At 45.3% G+C, this 10,000-nt stretch overlaps 1 protein-coding gene across 8 annotated transcripts in view; it reads right to left on the reverse strand.

The window, feature by feature from the left end:
- ntaq1 (N-terminal glutamine amidase 1) overlaps positions 1 to 10,000 on the reverse strand; it is a 24,112-nt gene that overhangs the window by 3,048 nt on the left and 11,064 nt on the right. The gene's annotated exons all lie outside the window — the stretch shown is intronic.

The following is a 10,000-nucleotide window of genomic DNA, read 5'->3' on the forward strand; positions in this document are numbered from 1 at the left end:
TGACTACATGTGGTACTAGAGTGTAACTACATGTGGTACTAGAATGTGACTACATGTGGTACTAGAGTGTGGCTACATGTGGTACTAGAGTGTGACTACATGTGGTACTAGAATGTGACTACCTGTGGTACTAGGGTGTGACTACATGTGGTAGTAGAGTGTGACTACATGTGGTACTAGAGTGTAACTACATGTGGTACTAGGGTGTGACTACATGTGGTACTAGAGTGTGACTACATGTGGTACTAGAATGTGACTACCTGTGGTACTAGAGTGTGACTACATGTGGTACTAGAATGTGACTACCTGTGGTACTAGAGTGTGACTACATGTGGTACTAGAGTGTGACTACATGTGGTACTAGAATGTGACTACCTGTGGTAGTAGAGTGTGACTACATGTGGTACTAGAATGTGACTACCTGTGGTACTAGAGTGTGACTACATGTGGTACTAGAATGTGACTACCTGTGGTACTAGAGTGTGACTACATGTGGTACTAGAGTGTGACTACATGTGGTACTAGAGTGTGACTACATGTGGTACTAGAGTGTGACTACATGTGGTACTAGAATGTGACTACCTGTGGTACTAGAGTGTAACTACATGTGGTACTAGCGTGTGACTACCTGTGGTACTAGAGTGTGACTAAATGTGGTACTAGAATGTGACTACCTGTGGTACTAGAGTGTGACTACATGTGGTACTAGAATGTGACTACCTGTGGTACTAGGGTGTGACTACATGTGGTACTAGAGTGTGACTACATGTGGTACTAGAGTGTGGCTACATGTGGTACTAGAGTGTGACTACATGTGGTACTAGAATGTGACTACCTGTGGTACTAGAGTGTGACTACATGTGGTACTAGAGTGTAACTACATGTGGTACTAGCGTGTGACTACCTGTGGTACTAGAGTGTGACTACATGTGGTACTAGAATGTGACTACCTGTGGTACTAGAGTGTGACTACATGTGGTACTAGAGTGTGACTACCTGTGGTACTAGAGTGTGACTACATGTGGTACTAGAGTGTGACTACATGTGGTACTAGAATGTGACTACATGTGGTACTAGATTGTGACTACCTGTGGTACTAGAGTGTGACTACATGTGGTACTAGAGTGTAACTAGATGTGGTACTAGCGTGTGACTACCTGTGGTACTAGAATGTGACTACCTGTGGTACTAGAATGTGACTACCTGTGGTACTAGAGTGTGACTACATGTGGTACTAGATTGTGACTACCTGTGGTACTAGAGTGTGACTACATGTGGTACTAGAGTGTAACTACATGTGGTACTAGTGTGTGACTACCTGTGGTACTAGAGTGTGACTACATGTGGTACTAGAATGTGACTACATGTGGTACTAGAGTGTGACTACATGTGGTACTAGAGTGTGACTACATGTGGTACTAGAATGTGACTACCTGTGGTACTAGAGTGTGACTACATGTGGTACTAGAGTGTGACTACATGTGGTACTAGAATGTGACTACCTGTGGTACTAGAGTGTGACTACATGTGGTACTAGCGTGTGACTACATGTGGTACTAGAGTGTGACTACATGTGGTACTAGAGTGTAACTACATGTGGTACTAGAGTGTGACTACATGTGGTACTAGAATGTGACTACCTGTGGTACTAGGGTGTGACTACATGTGGTACTAGAGTGTGACTACATGTGGTACTAGAGTGTAACTACATGTGGTACTAGGGTGTGACTACATGTGGTACTAGAGTGTGACTACATGTGGTACTAGCGTGTGACTACCTGTGGTACTAGACTGTGACTACATGTGGTACTAGAATGTGACTACCTGTGGTACTAGAGTGTGACTACATGTGGTACTAGAATGTGACTACATGTGGTACTAGAATGTGACTACATGTGGTACTAGAGTGTGACTACATGTGGTACTAGAATGTGACTACCTGTGGTACTAGAGTGTAACTACATGTGGTACTAGCGTGTGACTACCTGTGGTACTAGAGTGTGACTAAATGTGGTACTAGAATGTGACTACCTGTGGTACTAGAGTGTGACTACATGTGGTACTAGAATGTGACTACCTGTGGTACTAGGGTGTGACTACATGTGGTACTAGAGTGTGACTACATGTGGTACTAGAGTGTGGCTACATGTGGTACTAGAGTGTGACTACATGTGGTACTAGAATGTGACTACCTGTGGTACTAGAGTGTGACTACATGTGGTACTAGAGTGTAACTACATGTGGTACTAGCGTGTGACTACCTGTGGTACTAGAGTGTGACTACATGTGGTACTAGAATGTGACTACCTGTGGTACTAGAGTGTGACTACATGTGGTACTAGAGTGTGACTACCTGTGGTACTAGAGTGTGACTACATGTGGTACTAGAATGTGACTACCTGTGGTACTAGAGTGTGACTACATGTGGTACTAGATTGTGACTACCTGTGGTACTAGAGTGTGACTACATGTGGTACTAGAGTGTAACTACATGTGGTACTAGCGTGTGACTACCTGTGGTACTAGAATGTGACTACCTGTGGTACTAGAATGTGACTACCTGTGGTACTAGAGTGTGACTACATGTGGTACTAGATTGTGACTACCTGTGGTACTAGAGTGTGACTACATGTGGTACTAGAGTGTAACTACATGTGGTACTAGTGTGTGACTACCTGTGGTACTAGAGTGTGACTACATGTGGTACTAGAATGTGACTACATGTGGTACTAGATTGTGACTACCTGTGGTACTAGAGTGTGACTACATGTGGTACTAGAGTGTAACTACATGTGGTACTAGCGTGTGACTACCTGTGGTACTAGAATGTGACTACCTGTGGTACTAGAGTGTGACTACCTGTGGTACTAGAGTGTGACTACATGTGGTACTAGATTGTGACTACCTGTGGTACTAGAGTGTGACTACATGTGGTACCAGAGTGTAACTACATGTGGTACTAGTGTGTGACTACCTGTGGTACTAGAGTGTGACTACATGTGGTACTAGAATGTGACTACATGTGGTACTAGAGTGTGACTACATGTGGTACTAGAGTGTGACTACATGTGGTACTAGAATGTGACTACCTGTGGTACTAGAGTGTGACTACATGTGGTACTAGAGTGTGACTACATGTGGTACTAGAATGTGACTACCTGTGGTACTAGAGTGTGACTACATGTGGTACTAGCGTGTGACTACATGTGGTACTAGAGTGTGACTACATGTGGTACTAGAATGTGACTACATGTGGTACTAGATTGTGACTACCTGTGGTACTAGAGTGTGACTACATGTGGTACTAGAGTGTAACTACATGTGGTACTAGCGTGTGACTACCTGTGGTACTAGAATGTGACTACCTGTGGTACTAGAATGTGACTACCTGTGGTACTAGAGTGTGACTACATGTGGTACTAGATTGTGACTACCTGTGGTACTAGAGTGTGACTACATGTGGTACTAGAGTGTAACTACATGTGGTACTAGTGTGTGACTACCTGTGGTACTAGAGTGTGACTACATGTGGTACTAGAATGTGACTACATGTGGTACTAGAGTGTGACTACATGTGGTACTAGAGTGTGACTACATGTGGTACTAGAATGTGACTACCTGTGGTACTAGAGTGTGACTACATGTGGTACTAGAGTGTGACTACATGTGGTACTAGAATGTGACTACCTGTGGTACTAGAGTGTGACTACATGTGGTACTAGCGTGTGACTACATGTGGTACTAGAGTGTGACTACATGTGGTACTAGAGTGTAACTACATGTGGTACTAGAGTGTGACTACATGTGGTACTAGAATGTGACTACCTGTGGTACTAGGGTGTGACTACATGTGGTACTAGAGTGTGACTACATGTGGTACTAGAGTGTAACTACATGTGGTACTAGGGTGTGACTACATGTGGTACTAGAGTGTGACTACATGTGGTACTAGCGTGTGACTACCTGTGGTACTAGAGTGTGACTACATGTGGTACTAGAATGTGACTACCTGTGGTAATAGAGTGTGACTACATGTGGTACTAGAATGTGACTACATGTGGTACTAGAGTGTGACTACATGTGGTACTAGAGTGTGACTACATGTGGTACTAGAATGTGACTACCTGTGGTACTAGAGTGTGACTACATGTGGTACTAGAGTGTAACTACATGTGGTACTAGCGTGTGACTACCTGTGGTACTATAGTGTGACTACATGTGGTACTAGAATGTGACTACCTGTGGTACTAGAGTGTGACTACATGTGGTACTAGAGTGTGACTACCTGTGGTACTAGAGTGTGACTACATGTGGTACTAGATTGTGACTACCTGTGGTACTAGAGTGTGACTACATGTGGTACTAGATTGTGACTACCTGTGGTACTAGAGTGTGACTACATGTGGTACTAGAGTGTAACTACATGTGGTACTAGCGTGTGACTACCTGTGGTACTAGAGTGTGACTACATGTGGTACTAGAATGTGACTACCTGTGATACTAGAGTGTGACTACATGTGGTACTAGAGTGTGACTACATGTGGTACTAGAGTGTAACTACATGTGGTACTAGAATGTGACTACCTGTGGTACTAGAGTGTGACTACATGTGGTACTAGAATGTGACTACCTGTGGTACTAGAGTGTGACTACATGTGGTACTAGAGTGTGACTACATGTGGTACTAGAGTGTGACTACCTGTGGTACTAGAATGTGACTACATGTGGTACTAGAATGTGACTACCTGTGGTACTAGAGTGTGACTACATGTGGTACTAGAATGTGACTACCTGTGGTACTAGAGTGTGACTACATGTGGTACTAGAGTGTAACTACATGTGGTACTAGCGTGTGACTATCTGTGGTACTAGGGTGTGACTACATGTGGTACTAGAATGTGACTACCTGTGGTACTAGCGTGTGACTACATGTGGTACTAGAGTGTGACTACCTGTGGTACTAGCGTGTGACTACATGTGGTACTAGAATGTGACTACCTGTGGTACTAGAGTGTGACTACATGTGGTACTAGAGTGTGACTACCTGTGGTACTAGAGTGTGACTACATGTGGTACTAGAATGTGACTACCTGTGGTACTAGAGTGTGACTACCTGTGGTACTAGAGTGTGACTACATGTGGTACTAGAATGTGACTACCTGTGGTACTAGAGTGTGACTACATGTGGTACTAGAGTGTGACTACATGTGGTACTAGAATGTGACTACCTGTGGTACTAGAGTGTGGCTACATGTGGTACTAGAGTGTGACTACATGTGGTACTAGAATGTGACTATCTGTGGTACTAGGGTGTGACTACATGTGGTACTAGAGTGTGACTACATGTGGTACTAGAGTGTAACTACATGTGGTACTAGGGTGTGACTACATGTGGTACTAGAGTGTGACTACATGTGGTACTAGCGTTTGACTACCTGTGGTACTAGAGTGTGACTACATGTGGTACTAGAATGTGACTACCTGTGGTACTAGAGTGTGACTACATGTGGTACTAGAATGTGACTACATGTGGTACTAGAGTGTAACTACATGTGGTACTAGTGTGTGACTACCTGTGGTACTAGTGTGTGACTACCTGTGGTACTAGAGTGTGACTACATGTGGTACTAGAGTGTAACTACATGTGGTACTAGCGTGTGACTACCTGTGGTACTAGAGTGTGACTACATGTGGTACTAGAATGTGACTACCTGTGGTACTAGAGTGTGACTACATGTGGTACTAGAGTGTGACTACATGTGGTACTAGAGTGTAACTACATGTGGTACTAGAGTGTGACTACATGTGGTACTAGAGTGTGGCTACATGTGGTATTAGAGTGTGACTACATGTGGTACTAGAATGTGACTACCTGTGGTACTAGAGTGTGACTACATGTGGTACTAGAGTGTAACTACATGTGGTACTAGCGTGTGACTACCTGTGGTACTAGAGTGTGACTACATGTGGTACTAGAGTGTGACTACATGTGGTACTAGAGTGTAACTACATGTGGTACTAGAGTGTGACTACATGTGGTACTAGAGTGTGGCTACATGTGGTACTAGAGTGTGACTACATGTGGTACTACAATGTGACTACATGTGGTACTAGAGTGTAACTACATGTGGTACTAGGGTGTGACTACATGTGGTACTAGAGTGTAACTACCTGTGGTACTAATGTGTGACTACTTGTGGTACTAGAGTGTGACTACATGTGGTACTAGGGTGTGGCTACATGTGGTACTAGAGTGTGGCTACATGTGGTACTAGAGTGTGACTACATGTGGTACTAGAGTGTGGCTACATGTGGTACTAGAGTGTGACTACATGTGGTACTAGAATGTGACTACCTGTGGTACTAGAGTGTAACTACATGTGGTACTAGGGTGTGACTACATGTGGTACTAGAATGTGACTACCTGTGGTACTAGAGTGTGACTACATGTGGTACTAGAGTGTGACTACATGTGGTACTAGCGTGTAACTACATGTGGTACTAGAGTGTGGCTACATGTGGTACTAGAGTGTGACTACATGTGGTACTAGAATGTGACTACCTGTGGTACTAGAGTGTAACTACATGTGGTACTAGGGTGTGACTACATGTGGTACTAGGGTGTGACTACATGTGGTACTAGAGTGTAACTACCTGTGGTACTAATGTGTGACTACTTGTGGTACTAGAGTGTGGCTACATGTGGTACTAGGGTGTGACTACATGTGGTACTAGAGTGTAACTACATGTGGTACTAGGGTGTGACTACATGTGGTACTAGGGTGTGACTACATGTGGTACTAGAGTGTAACTACCTGTGGTACTAAGGTGTGACTACATGTGGTACTAGAGTGTAACTACATGTGATACTAGGGTGTGACTACATGTGGTATTAGGGTGTGACTACATGTAGTACTAGGGTGTGACTACATGTGGTATTAGGGTGTGACTACATGTGGTACTAGAGTGTGGCTACATGTGGTACTAGGGTGTGACTACATGTGGTACTAGGGTGTGACTACATGTGGTATTAGGGTGTGACTACATGTGGTACTAGAGTGTAACTACATGTGGTACTAGGGTTTGACTACGTGTGGTACTAGAGTGTGACTACATGTGGTACTAGAGTGTGACTACATGTGGTACTAGGGTGTGACTACCTGTGGTACTAGGGTGTGACTACCTGTGGTACTAGGGTGTGACTACATGTGGTCCTAGTGTGTGACTACCTGTGGTACTAGAGTGTGACTACCTGTGGTACTAGGGTGTGACTACATGTGGTACTAGGGTGTGACTAAATGTGGTACTAGAGTGTGGCTACATGTGGTACTAGGGTGTGACTACATGTGGTACTAGAGTGTGACTACATGTGGTACTAGAGTGTAACTACATGTGGTACTAGGGTGTGACTACATGTGGTATTAGGGTGTGACTACATGTGGTACTAGGGTGTGACTACATGTGGTATTAGGGTGTGACTACATGTGGTACTAAGGTGTGTCTACATGTGGTACCAAGGTGTGACTACATGTGGTCCTAGAGTGTGACTACCTTTGGTACTAGGGTGTGGCTGCATGTGGTCCTAGTGTGTGACTACCTGTGGTACTAGGGTGTGACTACATGTGGTCCTAGGGTGTGACTCCATGTGGTCCTAGGGTGTGGCTACATGTGGTCCTAGGGTGTTGCTACATGTGGTACTAGGGTGTGACTAGGGTGTGGCTACATGTAGTACTAGGGTGTGGCTACATGTGGTACTAGGGTGTGACTAGGGTGTGGCTACATGTAGTACTAGGGTGTGGCTACCTGTGGTACTAGGGTGTGACTACCTTTGGTACTAGGTTGTGGCTCCATGTTGTACTAGGGTGTGGCTCTCTGTGGTACTAGGGTGTAGCTCCATGTGGTACTAGGGTGTGGCTACCTGTGGTACTAGGGTGTGACTCCATGTGGTATTATGGTTTGACTCCATGTGGTATTAGGGTGTGGCTATCTGTGGTACTAGGTGTGTAGCTATATGTGGTACTAGGGTGTGGCACCATGTGGTACTAGGGTGTAACTATCTGTGGTACTAAGGTGTGACTATCTGTGGTACTAGAGTGTGACTACATGTGGTACTAGAGTGTAACTACATGTGGTACTAGGGTGTGACTACATGTGGTACTAGGGTGTGACTACATGTGGTATTAGGGTGTGACTACATGTGGTACTAGGGTGTGACTACATGTGGTATTAGGGTGTGACTACATGTGGTACTAAGGTGTGACTACATGTGGTACCAAGGTGTGACTACATGTGGTACTAGGGTGTGGCTGCATGTGGTCCTAGTGTGTGACTACATGTGGTACCAAGGTGTGACTACATGTGGTCCTAGAGTGTGACTACCTGTGGTACTAGGGTGTGGCTGCATGTGGTCCTAGTGTGTGACTACCTGTGGTACTAGGGTGTGACTACATGTGGTCCTAGGGTGTGACTACATGTGGTATTAGGGTGTGACTACATGTGGTACTAGGGTGTGACTAGGGTGTGGCTACATGTAGTACTAGGGTGTGGCTACATGTGGTACTAGGGTGTGACTAGGGTGTGGCTACATGTAGTACTAGGGTGTGGCTACCTGTGGTACTAGGGTGTGACTACCTTTGGTACTAGGTTGTGGCTCCATGTGGTACTAGGGTGTGGCTCTCTGTGGTACTAGGGTGTAGGTCCATGTGGTACTAGGGTGTGGCTACCTGTGGTACTAGGGTGTGACTCCATGTGGTATTATGGTTTGACTCCATGTGGTATTAGGGTGTGGCTATCTGTGGTACTAGGTGTGTAGCTATATGTGGTACTAAGGTGTGGCACCATGTGGTACTAGGGTGTAACTGTCTGTGGTACTAAGGTGTGACACTCTGTGGTACTAGGGTGTGACTATCTGTGGTACTAGGTGAGTAGCTATATGTGGTACTCGGGTGTGGCTACCTGTGGTACTCGGGTGAGAGGCTGTGGTTAGTACCACAGCCTCACATGAAGTCACACCCACTAGGGTGTGACTTCATGTGGTACTAGGTGAGTAGCTATATGTGGTACTAGGTGAGTAGCTATATGTGGTACTAGGGTGTGGCTACCTGTGGTACTCGGGTGAGAGGCTGTGGTACTAGGGTGTGACTCCATGTGGCACTAGGTGAGTAGCTATATGTGGTACTAGGTGAGTAGCTATATGTGGTACTAGGGTGTGGCTACCTGTGGTACTCGGGTGAGAGGCTGTGGTACTAGGGTGTGACTTCATGTGGTACTAGGTGAGTATCTATATGTGGTACTAGGGTGTGGCTACCTGTGGTACTAGGGTGTAACTACCTGTGGTACTAGGGTGTGGCTACCTGTGGTACTAGGTGAGTAGCTATATGTGGTACTAGGGTGTGGCTACCTGTGGTACTAGGTGAGTAGCTATATGTGGTACTAGGGTGTGGCTACCTGTGGTACTAGGTGAATAGCTATATGTGGTACTAGGGTGTGGCTACCTGTGGTACTAGGTGAGTAGCTATATGTGGTACTAGGGTATGGCTACCTGTGGTACTAGGTGAGTAGCTATATGTGGTACTAGGGTGTGGCTACCTGTGGTACTAGGTGAGTATCTATATGTGGTACTAGGGTGTGGCTACCTGTGGTACTAGGTGAGTAGCTATATGTGGTGCTAGGGTGTGGCTACCTGTGGTACTAGGTGAGTAGCTATATGTGGTACTAGGGTGTGACTACCTGTGGTACTAGGTGAATAGCTATATGTGGTACTAGGGTGTAGCTACCAGTGGTACTAGGTGAGTAGCTATATATGGTACTAGGGTGTGAGTACCTGTGGTACTAGGTGAGTAGCTATATTTTGTACTAGGGTGTGGCTACCTGTGGTACTAGGTGAGTAGCTATATGTGGTACTAGGGTGTGGCTACCTGTGGTACTAGGTGAGTAGCTATATGTGGTACTAGGGTGTGGCTACCTGTGGTACTAGGTGAGTAGCTATATGTGGTACTAG

The sequence above is a fragment of the Entelurus aequoreus genome, linkage group LG05 (genome assembly GCF_033978785.1).
Source record: "Entelurus aequoreus isolate RoL-2023_Sb linkage group LG05, RoL_Eaeq_v1.1, whole genome shotgun sequence".
Classification (NCBI taxonomy): domain Eukaryota; kingdom Metazoa; phylum Chordata; class Actinopteri; order Syngnathiformes; family Syngnathidae; genus Entelurus; species Entelurus aequoreus.